The sequence below is a fragment of the Amblyomma mixtum genome, chromosome 2 (assembly GCF_055824585.1).
Source record: "Amblyomma mixtum isolate Tamu chromosome 2, ASM5582458v1, whole genome shotgun sequence".
In the NCBI taxonomy this organism is placed as follows: domain Eukaryota; kingdom Metazoa; phylum Arthropoda; class Arachnida; order Ixodida; family Ixodidae; genus Amblyomma; species Amblyomma mixtum.
Window position 1 is genome coordinate 193,006,547 of NC_143013.1, and position 22,351 is coordinate 193,028,897.

Consider the following 22,351-nt stretch of genomic DNA (forward strand, 5'->3'; position numbering starts at 1 on the left):
ATTTCAGCTTGTTGCCTCTCGTCCTCTTATAAGCATATCTCCTTTCTCAGCACTTCAAGAAGTGTGTAACTGAGCTGGCGAACAATGCGCCATTCTTACACTGGTAGGCATTCTCTCTACGGTGCAGGAGGATGTGGATGAAGACCTTCTCTACGACCTGCTGCCGCTTGTGGGATATCGCAATGACGCAATCCAGCTGGCTGCTGACAGTTGCCTGTAACACTACGGCGATGCCCTCTTATCTCAGCTCTGGTGAAGCTTCTGAAGATGCCTCTGATTTGGTTTGGTTTATGGGGATTTAATGAAAAAAAAATATTCAGGCTATGAGGGACGCAGCAGTGGTGTGCTCCGGATAATTTCGGCCACCTAGAGTTTTTTAATGTGCACAGACGTCGCACAGTACACAGACCTCTAGCATTTCGCCTCCATAAAAACGCGACCGCTGCGGCCGCGATAGAACACGTCTTTCGGGACAGCAGCCAAGCGACATCAGCACTGAGCCACCGCGGCGGCTCTTAGATTCCTCTGACTACGATGAAAGATTATATGGATGCACAGCGAGGTCATAATACACAGCCGCTATCTGGATATTGCACGGGCACTCATCCTACCCGCTAGCAATCGTAAGGCACACCAGGGCGAAGTCCGCTTATCTGAACGTTCCGAAGGTGTCTGAGTACTAGGGAGTAAGATAGGGCTGTACAGTGGGCATACAATATGCCGCCGCTATTCAGATATGGTACTGACACTAAAGCTGGCAGCTAACAAAGATATGCAGCACCGCTCCGATATCGTCTCGTCTCACCCCTCGTCCTCGATACGCTTCTGACAACGGCTATGAATAGGAGTGCATGATACTAAAATTTACTCCCTTGCCAATCTCTCTGCCTATCAGATCGTGCACTGTTGACTTGCTGTGGAAAGGTTCGTTTACCTGTTCTTTGTGAAGAAATGACCGCTTTCTCAGCGTCCAGATAAGAAATCTGCATATCTGTTTGAGTGCGCAGGATGTCGGTTACTCTTAGCTGGGCAGGGTCACAACTGTTTTAATGTTTGCAGGAGTTGAAAGCGTTGCAGGCTGAAAAGTCGAATGACTTTTGGCGCAGATGCAGCTTTATGAAATATAAGTGTTCATATAATACTATACGAACGCACCATTCTGCGGCCCTCCGGCTAAAAATAAAGACACTGCAAGTAAGTTCATAGATTTTGTTTGTAATCAAAATCTGATAATTTTCCATTTTCTAATGTCTAAATGGTGAAAATCAAGCACTCCACATAGGCAACCGGTTTTTCAGGATGCGTTTAAGGCCAAGGATGCTCAGGTGCTTAGAGGCCAGGAACTTAGGAGAACCGGGTGTCAAACACTCCGATTCCAGGAACAACGCGCCGAATGCGGAACGAGAACAGAACATGGGAAGTGCGCGGTCCTGCTTTATCCCCGTGGTGCCGACGAACCTTCACAGAAATATTAGCAGAGTTCGGCATTCGAGCGGCCCGTGTTCCTTCAAAAAAGTAAACTCCCTAGTACGGGAGGGGGGGACCCGTTAAAGTAAGCATGCTTGCCTGGCGTCGTGTAGAAAATTTTGTGCATCAACTATGTCGCAGGATGTGCAGGCGAAAAAATAGATTTCAAAAGTCGCGTGAAGCAACACCAATGGGATGGACGCAAAAAAGAAAATTGCCAGAGTGAATGCCAGAGTAGCCAGAAAAGTGAATGCCAGAGTAGCCAAGATTTGAGAATTAGCGGGATAAATGTGGCGATCTCATCACAGGTTAATGCAAAAACCGCTGGTGACAGTGACGCTATATTTATTGTATTTTGCCTTTTCCAGTGGGTAAAATTTTAATTTTCAATAAAAGGAACCTCTTTTTAATTGGAAGGTGATCGCCTGTCCTTAGAGACATGCTTTATTTGTTTTCAGGGTACATGGAAACTATCGTCAGTTGACACGGCAAACCTGATTCCCACTACGGTTGAGTAATTTTATGCCTCGTTTTTCCTTCCTGATAGTGATATAGCCTTGTGATGAAAATTAATATGATTGGCCACTGCCTTGCAATATCGCAAAGTATGGTCTTTTACTTTTAGTGGAGCAAAAAGAGAAACATACTAATATCAGGTCACCGAAAAGGTTTTGCAAGCAGAATCTATACCAGAACTTTTGTACAAGTTTCTCCTTTAGAGCAACCGGGCATAGAGTGAAATACACTATATTGTATTGGGCAAAGCTAGGCTGGGGCATAATGTGGAATTTAAGACGGGCACACAATAAAGTGATATAAACACAGCGACTGAGATTAACAAAGTGCCTCTCACTTTCTTCTTGCAAGGTGAAGGAGAAATTAGGACTAAATAGCAAGAGGTTCCATAGCGCACAAGAGGAAAGAGACACAACAGGAGCGCTAGTAATAAGTTAGTGCTTGTGTTATGTCCCTTCCTTGGTGTGCGTTTGTTGATTACTAACTAGTCCGAACCCTAACTGTTCCGACTAAATAGCATAACAGAATAACCAGTACAGCGGTACAATTACAAAGCGACACTGGGAAATTGTAGCAGCCCTTGTCGCAGCAGAGAAACTTGTAGCACCCCAGATATAGGATTCAGCAAGCTCCAAGGCATTTGGTGCTAAGTTACTCGTAGGGATACTCCTCATAGCTGATGCCTTACAAAGCCTGGCTCATATACGAGGTCACTGATTTTTCGCGTTAAAATCTTCAACCTTCGGCCTTTATTTGCTCTGCGCAAAGCACCCATGTCCTGAGCGCGTACACTGGATTCGCGGCCATGCTCACTATCCACATCAATTTCAAGCGGGTGGTATGACACACCTTGACACATCAGACGACCCGCCGCCTTCCCCTCTTGCCCAAGATCCATTCCAGTCCCATGTTTCCGATTCACAAGTTCTGCGGCAGCGAACACGCGCTCGAATTCCTCCCTGTTTACACCCTCACCGCGTAGTCTTACTCGGCAGGAGGAAGTATCCGTGCACTGGATTCGGACTAAAGCGGCTCTGATCCCATCTGTCCGTACTCAGTAGCATGAAAAATATCTACCAGCAACCGAACGGTGCCCACACTTTGCCGCCGCCCCGGACATTAGTGATGGGCAGCATTTTTTGTGCAGGTGCCTAGCAACTGCTCCGGTTGGAAAAGAGCTCCTCAAGGAGGTGGGCCTGCGGTGGAACCGCTAAAGACGTCTTAAGGGGACAGGGTAGGTCCTATTCTTGCCATGCATTTTAGGCTATGTTCGTGACCCTTTTTCTCATGATCTGCTGGGGTTAGAACATTAACATTGGTGGCATTGTAATCAGCAATGTTAGGTAGTGTTACTGAACTAGGAAAATTTCTTTTTAAAGGTTAGTTTTTTGTTATCTTTTTCTTACTGGACAAACCAAATTTTAGAGCCTTAATCTGCAGTAAATAGTCTGTAAATAAAAATCTTCTGCAATAATATTTATAATCCTAGTTCAGTAGACTATCTGTAATGCTTGCTCAATGTCTGGAAAATTTTATCTCCCTTGCGCCTCTAGTTTCTTAAAAACAGGGTCAAATGCAGCAAAACTTGGTGTTTTGAGATAATTGGCTTTGAAGTGGAATAAAGAGCTTTATTGCAATATAGGACTATAGAAACAAATTCTCACGCATTTTTTCAATAGCCACCAGCCTTGTAGTCCCCTCCATCATCAATACTTCTTTTCTGCGCTAGCTGCCTTGTTTTCCGGGCCTCCTTAGTGACCAGTCGTGAAGCCCTCTCTGCAAAGTACAGTCACCGCCGGTCAGCTTCGCGCAACCATTGGACAGTAAACCGTCCTGGAGAAACTCCGAATGACCTCAGAATCTCGGCTCGAGCAATGCTGCCATCATTGAAAGTTAGCACAGCATCCATTTTCGCTATTTTCAGCGTCTTAAGACCAAGAAAGACATTTTTCGGAGCACGCTCCCATACAACGTTGTTGAACGCCTCATTCGCGTTCTATGTTTTTCCATGGAGACATTTCCGGAGAAGCTGAGGCTTTGAGAGCTGCTGAAACACCGGCTTCACTGCTTCAAGGACCGCTGCCGGGAGGGAATCCTTGTGGATGTAAGGTTCTCCATTCATCTCGCTCTTTTTGAATCGGCACCACGTGTCAGGACCCATTGGACACAGGCCATGGGAAGGATGAGCATCACTGGAGGCCATATCAAGATAGGTGGCCCATACGGCCTTCCGCATGTCGTCCAAGCTCCCAACATGTCTCCTAATGGCCAAGCCATAATATGTCTGAAGTTTGTTGATCACTGTATCAGTCAAGCGTCCTCGGCCAGAGATAACTTTTCCGTCGGGCAGCTTGTTTCCTTTGTTTTCTTTTTTGAGTCTTCGCAACCGGGTGCCCATCCTTTTTTGAACGTGGCGCCAATGCACTCTAGCTTTGAAACTTCAACATAGTCTCCATATGGCTTTGCTGCTTGCACAGCAAGGAAGCCTTTGTTGTCCCCGTCTCCTAAATACTTAGTGTACCGAAAACCGTGTAGTTGCTTGCTCCTTTGAAATATACGCAAAGCTCCTACGGTCTCCATCCCTCCACTTGAACCTTCATAGTTCCGTTGGCAATGATGCTTGTTTAGGTCGGCACGAGAGGTGGCTTTCGATATGCACATTGCGCAATGTTTCGTCATTACTTCCACATCAATGACCTTGCCAGAGTCAACACTGGTTGCGGACACTATGCCATTATTTAAGGTGTGCCCTCGCTTCTGCCAGCTTCCGTCAAGACCAACAGCGATATCAGTATCTCCGTCATTGAGGTCCATTGCCTAATTAACTCTTGTAGTCAGGCCAGATAAATAAAAAATGGCTTAGGCTTAGCTAAGGTTAAGCCTAGTCAGATGCGAAGCACATTGATGGCTAGGCTTGGTAATACATGGCTTTGCTTGGTTGACGTTCATCCCGCTCTTCATCGGTCTCTGTGGCATGCTGAAGCTTTCGCTTCTCGTTCAAATCAGCCCTGCTTCTAGGCGGCATCCCAACACCTGGCCGCCTCGTAAGTGCCCGGAGAGTTGTTGTGACTGAGAGAAGGATGAAAAGGAAATTGCACGGGCCTGCTACTGGCTTGAGCCAAGCCACCACCGCTGCCACGTGCAGATAGAGGTGAGGTAATAGATCAGAGCAAAGAGAATGCGAGGCAAGCTCAGCTTTAGACCGCTGCTGTAGCGTCACGTGGTCGGCTTCAGCGCCTCTGATGGGGAGCCTCCATCGCCGCGGCCGACCGCGCGAGCCGGCAGCCCACCTCTCCTCTGCTGTGACGTCATGTTGTCACGTGGTCAGCCGCCGCGCCGCTGATGTGGAGCCTCCACCGCCGCGGCCGACCGCGCGAGCCGGCAGCCCATCTCTCATCTGCTGTGACGTCATGTTGTCACGTGGTCCCGCTAAAGGTCAATGGTAGCTCCATCGCCGCGCTCAACGGGCTGTAGTGTAGCTCTAGTAATATGCTTCGCATAATAAAGCCGAGTACCAAATTCGTCGAGTTCGGGAATCGAACCCCGGTCTCCGGAGTGCGAGACGAGCACGCTACCACGCCGCCATGCCAGCTCGATTGTCTCGAATGAACAAAGGGACGTCTAGTAAATAGGGTGTCTTCGTTCACTCCCATCTTCCTTCCTTCCCGTTACGGCGAGGTTCTGGTGTCCACCGAGATATGCGAGACAGATACATTTCCTTTCCTCAAAAACCAATTTACGGACGAGCAAGGCGTAGGGCCGAACGGGCGATGGCGTTCTGTGGACTCCCTGGCAGCGTTGCAAGACGCTGTTGCGTTCCACTCTTAGAGGCGACACTTTGATCTTAGCCAGAAGGCCGAGAAGCAATGCCGCCGCGGTGGCTCAGTGGTTATGGTGCTCGGCTGCTGGCTCGAAAGTCGCGGGTTCGATCCTGGCCGCGGCGGCTGAATTTCGATGGGCGCGAAATTCTTGAGTCCCGTGTACTGTGCGATGTCAGTGCACGTTATAGAACCTTAGGTGGTCGAAATTTCCGGAGCCCGTCACTACGGCGTCCCTCGTAGCCTGAGTCGCTTTGGGACGGTGAACCTCCATAAGATGAGACAATTTTAGGCTGGTGTCCACCGAGATATAGGTAGGTAGGAAAGACTTTTATTGCTCTAGAAAGGTGCTAGTAGCAGACGAAAAAGAAGAGGTCCATCTTCCTTCTTCTCACAGGGTCGGTGCCCCTATTCCAGGGCACCGCTGAGCTTCGCTGCTCATCGGGCGTGCTGGATCAGACCTTGTTGGCAACCCAGTTCGCCGCTGGAGAGCCGGCTCTTCCACTGTTCTGCACTCGGATCTTTGCGAAAGTTGTCGTTTTTACTGCATTCCCACGTGATGTGGTACAACGATGGTTTGCTGCCACACCACGGGCAAGTGTCCCGATATTGCGTCGGGTAAATCTTGCTAAGGATATGCAGGTTTGGGAATGTTCCTGTCTGCAATCTTCGCCAATACACTGCCTCTAGTTGATTTAGATCAGGATGAGGCGGCGGATAGCGGATCCGTACCCCCTTATAGTAGTTGAGAATGTCTGAGTACGTAGGGCTGACTCGGTCGGGTAGATCGTCCGATGTGGAGGAAGCTCGGCTCGTATACCCTCGAGCTACCTCGTCGGCGCGTTCGTTCCCCGCTATGTCGGTGTGTCCTGGCACCCAGTAAATGCTATGTGTGACTTTTGGTGGGGTCGCGCTCTGGAGGAGCCGGAGCGCGGCGCGACCTATGCGGCCGTTCATGTAGTTACGGCACGCTTCTCTCGAATCTGTAAGGATGGTAAGGGACATGTTGCTTCGATAACCGGCTACCGCCGCTAGAGCTACAGCCAGCTCCTCCCCTTCGGTTACCGTGCAATCCCTCACTGTGGCGCTAGCTAATTCCTTTAAGTTCGAATGAATAACTACCGCCACTGTGCTGTTATGTGAGCTTCCTGTATACGGAGCCGCGTCCGTGTATACCGTTGTGGATTTTGTAGCTAGATTTTGTTGTACATACCTCGCCCGGGCTGCCCTACGGGCCGCATGCAAGTTGGGGTCCATGTTCCGGGGAAGGGAGCGAACCTTTAGCGTCTGGCGAATTGCGTCCGGTATGCTCGCAGTACGATTCTCGAATTCCGCCGTTCGGCCTAGCCCCAGTCGCCTAAGGAGCGAGCGCCCCGTAGGAGTCTGCTGGAGCCTAGCTAACTGTGTGACCAGTTGGGCTTCTTTGATCTCTTCGAAGGTGTTGTGAATTCCAAGAGCCAGTAGTTTTTCGTTGGAGGTGTTCATTGGTAGATGCAGGGCTGTCTTGTAAGCTTTGCGGAGTATGTTATCTGCACTATCCACTTCTCCTTTGTTGAGGTTGAAGTACGGGAGGGCGTAACCCACGCGACTGACCACCAGGCTCTGAACCAGGCGCAGGGTATCCCCCTCTCGCATGCCGCTCCGCTTCTGCGACACGCGCGTGATCATTCTGGCGACCTGAGTGGTCGATTGCTTGAGAAGGCCGAGCGTATGGCCGCATCGCTGGTTGCTCTGCAGCCACATTCCCAAGACTCGTATTCTGTCTCGTTCGGGAATTAGCTGTCCTTCGAGGGAGACATTGAGGGACCCTTCCTTGTGTTTCCCTTTGTGGACTCGCAGGAGTTCTGATTTTTCGGTGGAGCAGGCGAGGCCTCGGGCACTGACATATTCTTCCACGCAGGTAGCCGCTGCTTGCAGTCGTTCTTCTTTCTGGCCGAGCGACCCAGTGGTAACCCAGACCGTGACGTCGTCAGCGTATATTGCGTGCTGTATGCCTTCGATCTTCTCGAGTTGTCTCGCGAGGCCGATCATGGCCACGTTGAAAAGTAGGGGCGAGATGACGGACCCTTGAGGTGTGCCTTTATATCAGACAGTTACTGCGTAATTTCCTTTCCTGCGAAACAATTTTCATTTTCTTCCTTACGGCCCCTCTCCTTCTTTCACTGCACTTCCTCACTTCCTGTACGATGCGGTTCAGGTGTCCACTAAGATGACAGAGAATTACAGCGCCTTTTTCTTTCCTCAAGAAGCATTGCGTTCAAAGGGCAACGCATCGCGCCGAACGGGTGGTGGCGTTCCGTGGACTGCCTGCACTACAACATGCTGTCGCGTTCGACTCCTAAAGACAAAGATTAAGGGTCATTAATTGGCAGTTAATTAATGCAGCAACAGAATGTGAAGTGAACAATCGCATAGCAGAATGCAGCACTCAGGCTTTTGCCTTTCACCACTTTAGCCGCTAAAGTTCCTCGTAATTTTTGAGGAAAGGAAATGCATCTGTCTCGCATATCTCGGTGGACACCTGAACCTCGCCGTAACGGGAAGGGAGGAAGATGGGAGTGAACGAAGACACCGTATTTACTAGACGCGCCTTTCTTCATTCCAAATCATCGAGCTGGCATGGCGGAGTGGTAGCGTGCTCGTCTCGCACTCCGGAGACCGGGGTTCGATTCCAGAACTCAACGAATTTCGTACTCGGTTCTATTTATTTATCTGGCCTGACTAGAAGGGTTAATTAGGCTAATTGGGTAATGAAGCAGTTAGCTAAACTCATTCCCACTTACTTGGAGCATCACTATACGACCCATTTAATTGGTTGCATGGTTACTAGCCAAAGTACAATTGGCCCCTTTTGAAATTTTCGCATTGTGATGTCACGACCATTTCGACCAATTGAAAAGCTTGAAATTTCTGTCGACAACTTCCGCTTACAACGATGAGGCATTAAAGGCTTCCGCCTTAATACCGCATATAATACAGCATATGCTTATGCTGTATTAAACTTCCTTATTTCGGCTACGTTGAGGTTATTGATTAAATTTGATAACTATGTCAGTTCTGTTCCCTCTGTAAGGTTAGAGGCTTTCATGCTTACAGTCTTAATGAGATCTTTCGTCCCCTGAGAGACCTTGCCAGTATCCTGTCTGATTATCCTACTGCCGCAACTACTGCGCCTCCGTAATGATACCTTTGAGAATATCGTTCATTGCTTGAATACTAAGGCCATATTCGTGATTTAAAGTCAAGTATCTGTTCTGCAGCCAGATCCTGATTTCCTCAGCTGTCGCTCTTGCTGCTAACTAGTTGATGGGCTTCCGCCTCACTAGTTCCTTGCATTCTCTCTTCACATCTAGGCTCCTACGAGACCTTACCATCCTGTGGTGGCTACAGCAATCCTTTCCTAGGACCTCCAAATCCTGCATGATGTCAGACTCGGTGGAGAGTACGGAGTCTGTTTGATTTTAAGGCGAAAGCCTTTAATGTCTCATCGCTGTAAGCAGAAGTTGTCGGCAGAAATGTCAGGCTTTTCAATTGGTCGAAACTGTCGTGACGTCACAGTACGCAAATTTCAAACGGGGCCAATTGTACTTTGGCTAGTAACCATGCAACCAATTGAAGGGATCATGTGGTGATGCTCCAAGTAAGTGGGACTGAGCTTAGTTAATTGCTTAATTACCCAATTATCCTAATTAACCTTTCTAGTCAGGCCATCTAAATAAATGAAACCGAGTAGGAAATTGGTCTAGCTCGGGAATCGAGCCCCGCTCTTCGGAGTGCGAGACGAGCATGCTATCCACTCCGCCATGCCAGCTCGACGGTTTGGAATGAACAAAAGCGCATCTAGTGAATACGGTGTCTTCGCTCACTCCGATCCTCCTCCCTTCCTTTCCGGCGAGGTTTAGGTGTCCACCGAGATATGAGAGACAGATACATTTCCTTTCCTCAAAAACCAATTCACCGACCAGCGACCAGCGAGGCGTAGAACCGAATGGGCAATGGCGTTCTATGGACTCTGGCAGCGTTGCAAAACGCTGTTGCGTTCCACTTAGAGGCGAAGCTTAACATCTCAACCACACATCCGTGACCCCACTTTAGGTAAAAAAAAATGGCTGAGGCTTAGCTAAGGTTAAGCCTAGTCAGATGCGAATCATATTGATGGCTAGGCTTGGTAATACATGGCTTTCCTTGGTTGAATACTTGGTCATTTTAATACAACCACTAGAAGCCTTCGTCATGGGGGAAGACAACGGCATGGCTACAGCGGAACGCCGACTAACCCCGAGACGCGCGTTGGGTGAGCGCCTGTATTGCCACGGAAGCCGCGTCCGCCTGCCCGGTGGAGCGAGTGTTTCACCTACACCGAGTGTGAACGCGCGTTCGAAATGCGCGGGAGTGTGACGTCACCATACCACGTGATTCACACAGCGTGCAACCGCAGCGACGGCACAAGTTGGAGCCCCGTCTCTCATCTGTCGTGACGTCATTGCGTCACGTGGTGTGACGTCACCATACCACGTGGTCTGCACGGCGTGCAACCGCAGCGACGGCACACGTTGGAGCCCTGTCTCTCATCTGTCGTGACGTCATTGTGTCACGTGGTGTGACGTCATCATACCACGTGGTCTGCACGGCGTGCAACCGCAGCGACGGCACGAGTTGGAGCCCCGTCTCTCATCTGTCGTGACGTCATTGTGTCACGTGGTGTGCACGGCGTGTAACCGCAACGAAGGGCTTGGGTTACCTATTTTAATATGCTTCGCATAAAAGTGCGCCCCTGAATTTTGACGGTCGTCCACCAAGATATGTGAGACCGTTATTGCGTAATTTCCTTTCCTCAAATACATTTTTCATTTTCCTCATTGCGGCCCATCTTTGTCTTCTTTCACTCCAACTTCCTCCCTTCCTCTACGGTGCGGTTCAGGTGTCCACCGAGATGAGAGACAATTACTGCGCCATTTCCTTTCCTCAAAAAGCGTTGCGTTCAAAAAAACGCATCGCGCCGAACGGGTGGCGGCGTTCCGTGGACTCCCTGGCCGCGCTACAACACGCTGTCGCGTTCCACTTCTAAAGGCGAAACTTAAGCGTAATTAATTAGCAGTTAATTAGTATTCAAGCATTAACCACTAACTAACCTTTAATTGGTGATTTGTCATCACTTAGTAATTAGTACTCAATTACATGTGACCCCATCAGTGCCACAGAAGCAGTCAAAGTGGTGCGGAAAACGCTTTCGCCTCTGCGCACTTTGACAGTCAAAGTGCCCCCTGAATTTTAGTGTCTCTACTAGGGCTCTTCCACGTCCACTTCCTGTCCTGTCGTTTGCGAGAGAAGGTATTCATGATCCCAGTTGAAATCCTGTATCATCGTCTACGCCAGCTGAGATCCTGTCTCGACTGCGCCAGTTGAGTTTCCCCTTCAGGTAGTGACGTGGGGAAACGCTTGAGGATGATGAATAGATGGTTCAGAGTCGCAAACAGTCACCTTACTCGATGGCTGGACAAGAAGGTTAAACTATTTATTTACTCAAAATAAACAAGAAGAAACAAGCAAGGAGAAAACTATTTACATGACCGAAACGTTATTACACGAAATCAGCCCCACTTCACCGGCAGCGTTCCGTTTTAAGCATGAAATGCTTTTAGCTCCCGTTGTCGGCAGTGTGGTGACGTCACGCCGAGACCGAGAGCCATCATCCGGGCACTGAAATCCACTCATCCGGGCACTGAATTCCAGTCATCCGGGCACTGAAATCCACTCATCCGGGCACTGAATTCCAGTCACCCGGGCACTGAATTCCAGTCATCCGGGCACTGAAATCCACTCATCCGGGCACTGAATTCCAGTCATCCGGGCTCTAAACCGAGAACATCCGGGCACCGTACGAGACTTAACGAGATTTAACGAGACTCTCTAAGCCCTCCTACGCGACCGGCATGCAAGCGCCGGTTGGTCTCCAAACGAGACAAAAAATAACTGCTGCCAGTGCCTTCTCAATGTTTATCAAGATATCAGTGGAGCTATGGGTTTGATAATGCACGGAATTATAATTTCCGATTTCTAATAACGCGTGCAAAAAGCACATAAATGCCATGTTACACTTTGTTGTCATACGTGATCCGGAAGAGAAGCGCTGCGTTCAAAGGGCAAGGCATCGCGCCGAACGGGTGGTCGCGTTCCTCCCTTCCTTTACGGTGCGGTTCGGGTGTCCACCGAGATGACATTAGGCCCATAAACATTTCATGCTTACTCTACTCTCGTTTACGGGAGAGGCATAGATTTTTTAAACCTGCTGTCTCCGCCCTTGGCGGGTACAGAAACCAATCAAATACTGGGGAAAGGATGCCAGCCAATCAAACACCGAAGGCTCCTTATAGAATAAAAACGGAAAGCTGTCGCTGAGGGGTCCAGCGTCAAGCGGCAACAAACACGAGAACGAGCGTTCTGGCGACGGCGCCGCCAGCAACACCAGAGCAGCCACCGACGCGAGTCGCGCCGTGCGTCCGCGGTGCGTCCATCGTGCGTCCGCGGTTCCATGCACTGTGCTGGAGGCTGGGTGGCACCGCAGAAAGTTCAGCGAACTTAACACCTCCCACCCAAGAATGTCACACAGACACTCGTTGTCAGTGGGACATTAACGTTCAACCACAGAGTCCGAGAATAAAACCACATGCACACACGCTCCTGTATGCCGGCCGTCTAGCCAGTCCATCAACACGCACACATGCGTACACATAGCGGTTATCTCAATCCGCACACATAGAAGGTTAGAACACCAGTCAGCACATTCCAGAACTTGCCATGTCTGTTCTCTGCATGGTATCTGCCAGGCTGGCCCGTAAACACTCAATTCCCACTGTGCCTGCCGCAGAGAGCTAAATGGTCAGAGCACTACCGCACAACCAACGTCGTGACTCGAAAGGGTTCCCTATTCTTCAGCCGCGCCCTGCGAGGTCGCAGACCAACAGTAGCTTCAGCCGCCGAGACTCGACAAAACCCGGAGGGCTTAAGTGCGCGTTCACAAATTCGGGCCCCAGACGGCTCGCAACAAAGATTCGTTCCGCACCCCGGCCGCGCGTCTCCAAGATCCGCGTCTCCTGAAAAGGATTTGACGGCTACGCGTCTCCACGCTTCTCGTAACGATATATCATCTCGCTGCTCCATCATAAAATGTTGAGCCATGGATGTAGTTTCTGGCATTGCTCGTTCGTGCCCTATAGGAAAAGCTGAGGCAACTATCGGCTCCGCATTATCTTCCTCCTCGAACTCGAGTGTAGCCTCTGTTTTGTCCTCATCCACTCCGTATGTAGAGCTCAACTCTTATTCGAAAACAGCTCCCTCTTCTGGCACGGCACACACGGTTGGGCTCTGCTGACTAACCGCTGCAGCTTTCACAGCCATTGGCACACACGTCAGATCACCTTCTGCTACCTGGAGAGACACAGCTTCCCACTTTGTTTTATCGGAGCCCTCACCACTGGAAAGTGACTGAATCGTTTCTCCTTTAAGCGCTTTTTCAGTCGCTGAATCCACACAGGCTTCAGGACTCCGATCTTCAGTATGCAAGTCGCCGCATGCCTGATCTTCCGTGTTGTCTGGTTTACTGATCTTATTAACTGTCGTCTCCAATTGGGAACTTAACTTGTCAGGCACTAGCATCTCCGTATGAGCTACTATTTTGCACATATCTCTACCCACCACGGGAATATCTCGTTCTTGCTTTGAGTTCGGGCACTCAATCATTTAATGACCAAATTCCATGCATTGAAATCATTGAACTTCAGCAAATAACACCTCGCTGTCAGCATTGGCTCCCTGTCTTAATTTCATCTGCATTTGTGCAAGCTTGATCTTTTCCGGCTCTATTTGGAGCTTTAACTTTTCGATTTCACACAATTGAACCTTATGCTCCTTTTCTACAAGCAACGGCAACGCTTGTGTCATATTTCCTAGTGCCTGTTCTGTCGCTGGCACTTGCTCTGCTGACGCAAGTTGCCTGTTAGGCTCTATACCATTCCATGCGGCGTCCATCACTGTATCAGTCATTGCATCTACCTATAGCTTACAATCACTATGCAGACATAGCAACTTCGGAGAAAGAAGAAAGGTGTCCTACCTCTCTCGATGCTCCGTCGAACGCACTGCTGTCACACTCGGCGTGATGACGGTGGACTCCCGGGAAGGTAGACGCACACGGGTGCGTCCCACAGCAGTTCACTGCCTTGGAACTCGCTTCGCTTGGTCGCCTGGTTCTTGCTCTGAACCTTTCGATGTGGACGCCTGGTTCCTTTAAGCAGCTTGCTGTCTCGAACCTTCGAAGACTTGTCTTCGCCCAGCTCCTTCAGCTTCTCGCTGACTTGAGCTTCCAGCGTCCTCTCGAACTCGCGCGGCCTGCGTTCTTGAAGCGTCTCGACGTCTGTTCCTCGACGCAGCTTCGCGTTTCCTCCTTTACGACGAGCTATTCTGTAGCTTGTCCAACGACTTGTTCTTCTCACCTTCCGTCCAATCCCTCGAGTAGAAAGACGTTGCGATCCTGTGTCGACTGCGCCAGTTGAAATCCTGTATCATCGTCTACGCCAACTGAGATCCTGTCTCGACTGCGCGTTGAGACAGGATCTGGTGGTGATGTGGGGAAACGCTTGAGGATGATGAATAGATGGTTCAGAGTCGCAAACAGTCACGTTACTCGATGGCTGGACAAGAAGGTTAAACTATTTATTTACTCAAAATAAACAAGAAGAAACAAGCAAGGAGAAAACTATTTACAACATGACCGAAACGTTATTACACGAAATCAGGAGAGTCGGCGTTCCTGGCCTGGTGTGCAGACGCGTGTGCGTATGGGCTCCGGCCATTTCTGCTATTTTGACCGACTTTTGACCTTCCGCCGAATCTTATTGTGTCTCCCGAAGTTCACGAAGGTGCTCGGCACCTGCCCAGCCCAATTTCGGGACCGGCACTCCGTTTTTGTGACCTGCATGGACACTTGTTTCCACCGAGCCCAGCGCCAGCCTCGCTAAGCCTACCGCCGCTGGCGATAGGCTCTGCTTCGCAGCCGGGCCCAGTGCTTCGCCAAGCATGGACGTCGTCACCGTGGAGGGGGAGGATCTAGCCCCTCAAGATTATATACCCACGGACTGGACCTACGTAGCCCGCTGCTACGAACGCGGCTCCGCCGCCGCTTCATCGAAACGCACTCCCAAACCACCGCTGACGGAGACGCCTTCCGCGTCCGCCCAGCATACCGCGTCCCAGCAGCTACCTCCCTCCACGTCACCTAAGCTACCTCGAGGTGCACCGTCACTGCCACGTCTCCCTCTTGAAGACTTTAAAGTCATCATTCGCCCTCGCGGGGGCCTCAATCTGCGTTCCTGGGGCGAGAACGCTCTTCGCAGAGCAATCACCTCAAGCCTTCGTTTGACTTACTCCGATACCGCAGAGGACCGCCTTCGGGTGAATTTCGTTCACAACACCCTCACCTTTAGCACCCCGAACCGGGACCGCGCCATCACTTACACGAAGCTACAGGAAATCATCCTGGGCCCGACAAGCTACCCAGTTGCCACCTATTTGGCCCCACCAGGCGCATACGTCCGAGGTATCATTCACCGCCAGTACGTGGATGAGACCCAGGAGGAAATCATGGAGTACTTGATACCCCAGAATCCAGAACACTGCATTCTCTACGCCCGCCGTTTAGGCAAGACCCAATCTATTGTCATCACTTTCGCAGGGACAAAGGTCCCCCGCCAAGTCTCCTAAGCAGGAAGTGCTGTGCGCTGCTACATCTTCAAGAACAAAGTGGAAGCCTGCCTTAACTGTCGCAAAACGGGACACCGAGAGGACGTTTGCCCGTCTCCCAAGCTCTCCAAGTGTCCTCACTGCGGAGTTTGCGGCCCTGACGAGACCCATGAATGCACCCCCACTTGTATAGTTTGTTCTGGTCCTCACCAGACTGGTTCCTCCAAGTGTAAACGCCGCTACAAAGTGCCTGCTGCCGTACTGAAACGCTAGCTACAAGCTGACTCAGACAGTGCCTCCACCTCCCATCGTTCCCGATCCCGGACCCGTCGCCAAGGGTCTGGAAACACCTCGGCCAAAATGGATTCTAACCGCTCCTCCTCCTCTTACCGGCGCTCCAGCCGGAATCGCTCCCAGTCCTTCCCACCCCTGGACTCCAAGTCGTCTCAATTCAAGTTTATTTGCATCTATACATGTACAGATGACGGGAGTGCAGACAAAAAACCAAATGGATTTGGCTTGACGGGGTCTGTACCCCCTACAGAAATTTCACTATGCACAATAAAGAGAACACAAAAATACAATAATGGATAAACGAAAAAAAGTATTAGTGAACATTCTATAACATTCTATGCTATAACAGAAATACATACGGCAAAAAAAAATCAATGATAGAATGCTGAAAGGATTTAAAAAGCAGAAAGCATAAAATTATACAAATAAAATAGCTTTGAAATTCACAAACATAAATAATAAGTTACTAACAAGCAAAGAAAATTGGTTAGACATTCATGGCGTCAGTGTATACTACAGCAAAGCAAACAAAACAAAAAAACGAATCCACAATGAGCCCATAAAAGAAGAGCTACGTTGTTATTAAGTTTCTAATGACTTTAACAAAGATGGCAGTGTGTGGCGTAACATTTGTTGACCGTAGTTAGTGCGCGTTTTAGGAACGTACCATGTTTCTCTGTGACGTGTGTTGTAAATGTTAGAACTCATTGTCAATAGAGATAAATGCTCGAAGAATTTGGTGTTCTGTTTTTTCGCAGTAGTGAGACGCTTGAGTAAAATACTACGATATATGGAGGTGACCGGCTGTAAGTTAAGGGCACTGAAAAGAGGCTGCGTATGAGTGTCATATGAGGAATTAGCGATAGCGCGCACTGCTTTCTTCTGCAAAAGATAAAGCTTTGTGATGTTAGACATTGTGGTGTTTCCCCACACTAAATGGCAGTAATTCAGATGGGACAGGAAGAGACAGTTGTAAAGCAGCTTTTTCACGTTCAAGGGAAGAAAAAATCGAAGTTTCGTTAGTATCCCCACAACACGAGCGATTTTGTTAGCAACTGAGTCTGTACAAAGATTCCAAAGTAAGTTCTCTTGAAATACGACCCCGAGGCACTTAATGGATGGCACAATGTTGATAACCGAGGAACCCATTTGCAAATGGCCGTCAATGTGGACATTTTTGTTTTTAGGTTGAAAAAGTACAGCCTTTGTCTTGCTTTTATTAATAGACAGTGAATTCAATGAACTCCATCGATTGAGTTCGCTTAAAGCAGCGTTCGCAAGAGCCAACAGGTCCCTTGCACAACCAGATGTAAAAAACAGACTAGTGTCGTCAGCGTATATGATGAATTGGGCAGTGGTGTCAATATTTATTATGTCGTTAATGTAAATATTAAATAACAAAGGTCCAAGAATGCTTCCTTGAGGTACACCAGAATGAATGGGTAAGTTATCTGAAAGACAGTTATTTATTGAAACCCTCTGACACCTGAACTGCAGATAGCTTTTGATTAAGCTAAGGAATGGGCCCCTGAAACCATAAATTTCAAGTTTTGTTAGCAGTGTGGTGTGATTAATTGTGTCAAAGGCCTTTGAAAAATCGATGAAAATGCCTAGTGTCACAAAATTTTGCTCAAATGCTTGTAATATTAGTTCATTTTGTGTTAGTAGAACTAACTCTGTCGAACGACCCTTTCGGAAACCGAACTGACAGTCAAATTCAAATTTATTTAGCATCAACAATGATGTTACAGAACTCGTGATGCAACGGGGTGCTAGCAAAAATCCTGTAACGGCTTGACAAAGGCTAGCACCCCGTTCACAAAGCAATACAGCAGGGGACAAAAAAGTGATAGCGATATAAAGAAAAGCAATATATATATGGCGACGGCTTTACATAATCATAAAAACATGTTAAGTGATAGGGCTAACATTGCGGGTTCATAATTGTAAGTGTTAATGTCTTGGAGGTGACTTGGAGGTGTTATCAGAAGAGTTAAGAGCATGTGGTAGTGTGTACATCAGCATTTGGCGGCCATAGTTAGTACGGGTGTGAGGAATCTTCCATGTCTGACTGCTTCGTGTGCTATATGCTTTCGCAAACGGAGACAGGGTCGCAAGGTTTTCAAGGAAAGGGTCATTATTTAGATGAAAGGCATGATGACGTTTTAACAGAAGTGCATTGAACAGGTTTGGTAATGGTTGTAATCTAAGGTCATCAAAAAGAGGTTTTGTGTGGGCGTCATTGGGTTCATTTGAAATAATTCTTACAGCTTTTTTCTGCAGTCGATAGATTTTGGACAAGTTTGTGTACGTTGTGGTGCCCCATATCAAGTAGCAATACGATAATGTGGATGTGAAAAGGGAGTTATACAAAAGTAATTTAATGTGCTTAGGAAGAAAGTTGCGAAAACGTGCAAGAATACCAACTATTCGGGATAGTTTGGAGTGAACGAGGTCAGTATGTGCGTTCCACTGCATATTCTCATGAAAAAGGACACCTAAGGTTTTTATTATTGTGATATTGTGTTTTTCGCAGAAAGCGGTCATTCTGAGTGTTATTAATTTTTCTAGGCATTTTGAAAATACAGGTAAAATGAATATTGGTCTGTAGTTAGATATGTTGTTTCTATCACCGGCTTTGAAGAGCACTGTAACCCTTGCGAGTTGCATGCGCTTAGGAAATATACTGTTTACAAAGCACAAATTATACACATGCTCAAGAACTGGACATATCAGATCTAAAACGTGTTTTACGGGGCGTATTTGCAGGTCATCAATATCGCAGCTTTTACTGTTTCGCAGAGCGGAGAACGTGAGACAAATTTCTTCGGCGCTAGTTGGATGCAGAAAAGCACTATCGCAAGTTTTGGAATTGACGTACTCTGCGGAGCGAGGATCGTGCAAACTATTCACTAGGGACACAAAATAATTATTAAAAGCGTTTGCTAAATGCGCGCCTGATGAAAGTTCCCCATTAATGATCAATTCTCGTACGCCCTCTGGATGCTGACGTCCAATGTTAAGCACTGCGCTAAGGTTTCTCCACGTGATGTCCGTCCGCTTTACAGCTTCAGGATCAAACAACCTATGAAGGTAATCTTTCTTAGCTTGTCTGAGGGTTGCAGTTAACTTATTCCGAAATTTCTTAAATTCGGATAGATGGCACGTGTCTCTTGTGTCCAAAAAACGTTTGAATAGAGCATCTTTTTGCTTGATTAGTTTCAGAAGTGCACTGGTTATCCAAGGTTTTCTAGCTTTTCTAGGCATCAGTGTTTTAGGGTGAAAAGATTCCGAGTAAGCCTTTTTGAAAAGACACAGAAATGACTCGTACGCGGCATCTGCGTCAGACTGATTGTACACGTCGAGCCAATTTATTTTTGATATTCTTGTATGGAAATCCTCGAGTGTAGCTGGATTAATATCTTGGATAGTGATCGGGGGACACTGCTTTGGCTCTTTACTCGAGACATACGATTCCAAGAGAAGAAATACTGGCAAATGATCGCTAATATGAGCGCTGATTACTCCGGAGTTAATAGTTCGAGATTCAGTGTTTATAATGAAAACATCAAGCAAACTTTCACAGTCCTTGCTAATGCGAGTTGGAGCAGTAATTGTGTTGAAACATGCATTAGCTTCTAAAAGTCGAGTGAAATCAGTACTCAGCTGCGTTTCGTTCAACATGTTAATATTTATATCGCCGCCCAAGACGAGTTCATACCTGTTTTCATTTATCCAGGATAAGAAGTTTTCCATAAATGTGAAAAAGTTTGCAACGTTCCCGCCTGGAGGGCGATACAAAACAGAAAATATGCTTTTGTTGTGAACGACAGTCAAGATTTCAAAGTCCGCTGTAACCGCCGTAAACTCGTCGATTTTTTCACACTGAAAATTCTCCCTGGCCATGAAAAGTACGCCTCCACCGTTCCTGACTGAGCGATTTAAGTAGTGTCTTGTGTAACCTGGGATCTGTATAACTTCGTGGTCGTGTCGGTACCATGTTTCACAAAGCATAATAACATCAAATGAAAAGCCAAAACATGAAAACAAGGCACACAGCTCATCAGACTTATTGTGCGCTGATTGAGTGTTCAACAGGAAGAAAGATGTGCATGGCTTTTCATGATAAATTTTAGTCACATCCGCAGGGTTCACCGATTTGCCAGCCATTGACGGGAATGGCTGTTGGCAAATTGCTCGGAATCCTAGTTCCTCACTTCATCTTATCGATGTCCGCAACGCAAGATATGCGCAGCACATTCGACGTGTCTGTCTTGCGCGCGAAAATTTTGCCGCCCTTTGTCCACGCGTACTTCCATTCTTTTGATTTTTGACAACTTGTCCAAGAAGTTTCTTCAAGGCGGGGCAAAGGTGCTCATTAATAAATACCGGGGGAGAACTTGAACCATCAGCACTCTGGTAACCAAAATCAGAGGTATAAATTCGATTTTTCCTGGCCTTTTCAATCACCGCTTCCCGTTTCGCACGAGAGCGGAACTGCACGACAATGTTAGGGCATCCTTTGTCTTTCCTTGGCACACGATGACACATTTCTACATCGGAATCAGAAATGGGTTCGCTTATGACGTCTCCTAGTTTGCTCAAGATTGAAGGTACGTTCTCGTCGTCGCTGACCGGAACGCCTTTAATCTCAATGTTCCGGTTCCTCGAGTACTGTTCTTGGTTTGTCACCCGGTCTTCAAGATCAGATAGTTGTTGTTTCAGTCCTGTGCATTCCTGTGATAGTTGGGCATTTTCTTTCTTTAGCGCTGAGTTTTGCTTTTCTAGTTTTGCGCAGCGCTCAGCCATAGCATCAAACGGTTCACTAAAGAAATCAACGGATTTTTTCACTTCTTTGTATTCCTTTCGAAGCTCTTTCTCTAGTGCACTGCGCATATCTCGCATTTCCTGTTTAAAATCTTTCAACAGCTTTGTCACTTCAGTAGGCATTTCAAATTAGCAGTTCAGCAAACACGTACAAGAGCTTGGCAGCAGCGGCAGAAAGAAAAAGAAAGAAAAAAAATAAAAATTCGTTACAAATGATTGCACAAACCTGTGTGTAAGATGCGCAGATTTAGTGAACCGGTCGGTACAGCCGCTGCTGCCAAATGACGATCAGCTGAGAGGTGCAGTCCTTTTGTAGTCGGTGCCTCTTTACGGCAGCCAATCCTGGTCCACGGCTCGCTGACGTCACACTGGAGGCCACGACAGTTTATAGATGAGCGGCGATACGTGCGATAGTCGGAGATGCGGCACGTGCAACGGTGATCCGCCGAAGATGCAGACCAAAGCCACCGGGAAAGCGGGTGGTGTCCTGTGTGTAAGATGCGCAGATTTAGTGAACCGGTCGGTACAGCCGCTGCTGCCAAATGACGATCAGCTGCGAGGTGCAGTCCTTTTGTAGTCGGTGCCTCTTTACGGCAGCCAATCCTGGTCCACGGCTCGCTGACGTCACACTGGAGGCCACGACAGTTTATACATGAGCGGCGATACGTGCGATAGTCGGAGATGCGGCACGTGCAACGGTGATCCGCCGAAGATGCAGACCAAAGCCACCGGGAAAGCGGGTGGTGTCCTGTGTGTAAGATGCGCAGATTTAGTGAACCGGTCGGTACAGCCGCTGCTGCTCCTCACCGAGAGCCATCCACGAAAAACCAGGTGAGCTGGGCAGCTGCGGCTTCTCACTCTCAGCAATCTCAGTCTCGTGATTCAGAGCTGCAAGCCCTGCGCGACGAGGTAACAGCCCTTAAAGCTAGCAATCATAGACTCCAACAATAAAACGCTTCTTTAAAGCGTCCACCCTTTGCACCGGATCCACCACCTCAAACAAATGCCACTCTACCACTTCAACCTGTTCCTACCATCTCACCTCAGGAGCCCCCATCTACTCCCCCGCAAACCAAAGATACTACCTCTAGTCCTCCCTCTAAGAGGAAAGCTACCTCCCGCTCAGAACGCTATGTTAATTTTGCCGACCTTGAGGATTTTGAGGCTCGCCTAGAGGAAAACTTAGAGGCTAAAATTGATGCTAAGCTCGAAGCGAAATTTGCTGAGTTCTCCCAACAAATCCAACAGCAAATGCTCCAGTTCCAACAACAAATGCAGCAGCAAATCCAACAACTTAACACCCTCATGCAACAGATCTAAACACGCGTCACAGGCCTTGAAGCTAGGGGAGACGCAACGGTCGCCCTCCACACGACGCGCGTTAAACCATACGGTCGCTTGCCGCACGCTCCCACCACCCTACCCATTTTAGCTTTACCCACACTTCACCATGGCGCCCCGCCACCTACTTAATGTGTGGCAATGGAACTGCAGGGGGTTTCGCCGCAAGCGAGGCAACCTGCAGCAGTATGTCCAAAGTTCCGACATCCCCCCTGATATCATCGCCCTTCAGGAAACTCATGGCCTAGTGAAACTACCTGGCTATAAACCATACTCCCCCTTAGATGTCACCACTCCCGACACCGCTATTTTGGTTCAACGCAACCTGACGGTCGTCCAACACTCCTTAG

The 22,351-nt window shown here is 48.3% G+C and overlaps 1 protein-coding gene and 1 pseudogene across 1 annotated transcript in view; both read right to left on the reverse strand.

Annotated features, from left to right (window-relative positions):
- Positions 1-22,351, reverse strand: part of LOC149361947 (fatty-acid amide hydrolase 2-B-like) — a 50,955-nt gene that overhangs the window by 13,799 nt on the left and 14,805 nt on the right. The gene's annotated exons all lie outside the window — the stretch shown is intronic.
- LOC149361948 (uncharacterized) lies at positions 3,656-4,797 on the reverse strand (annotated as a pseudogene).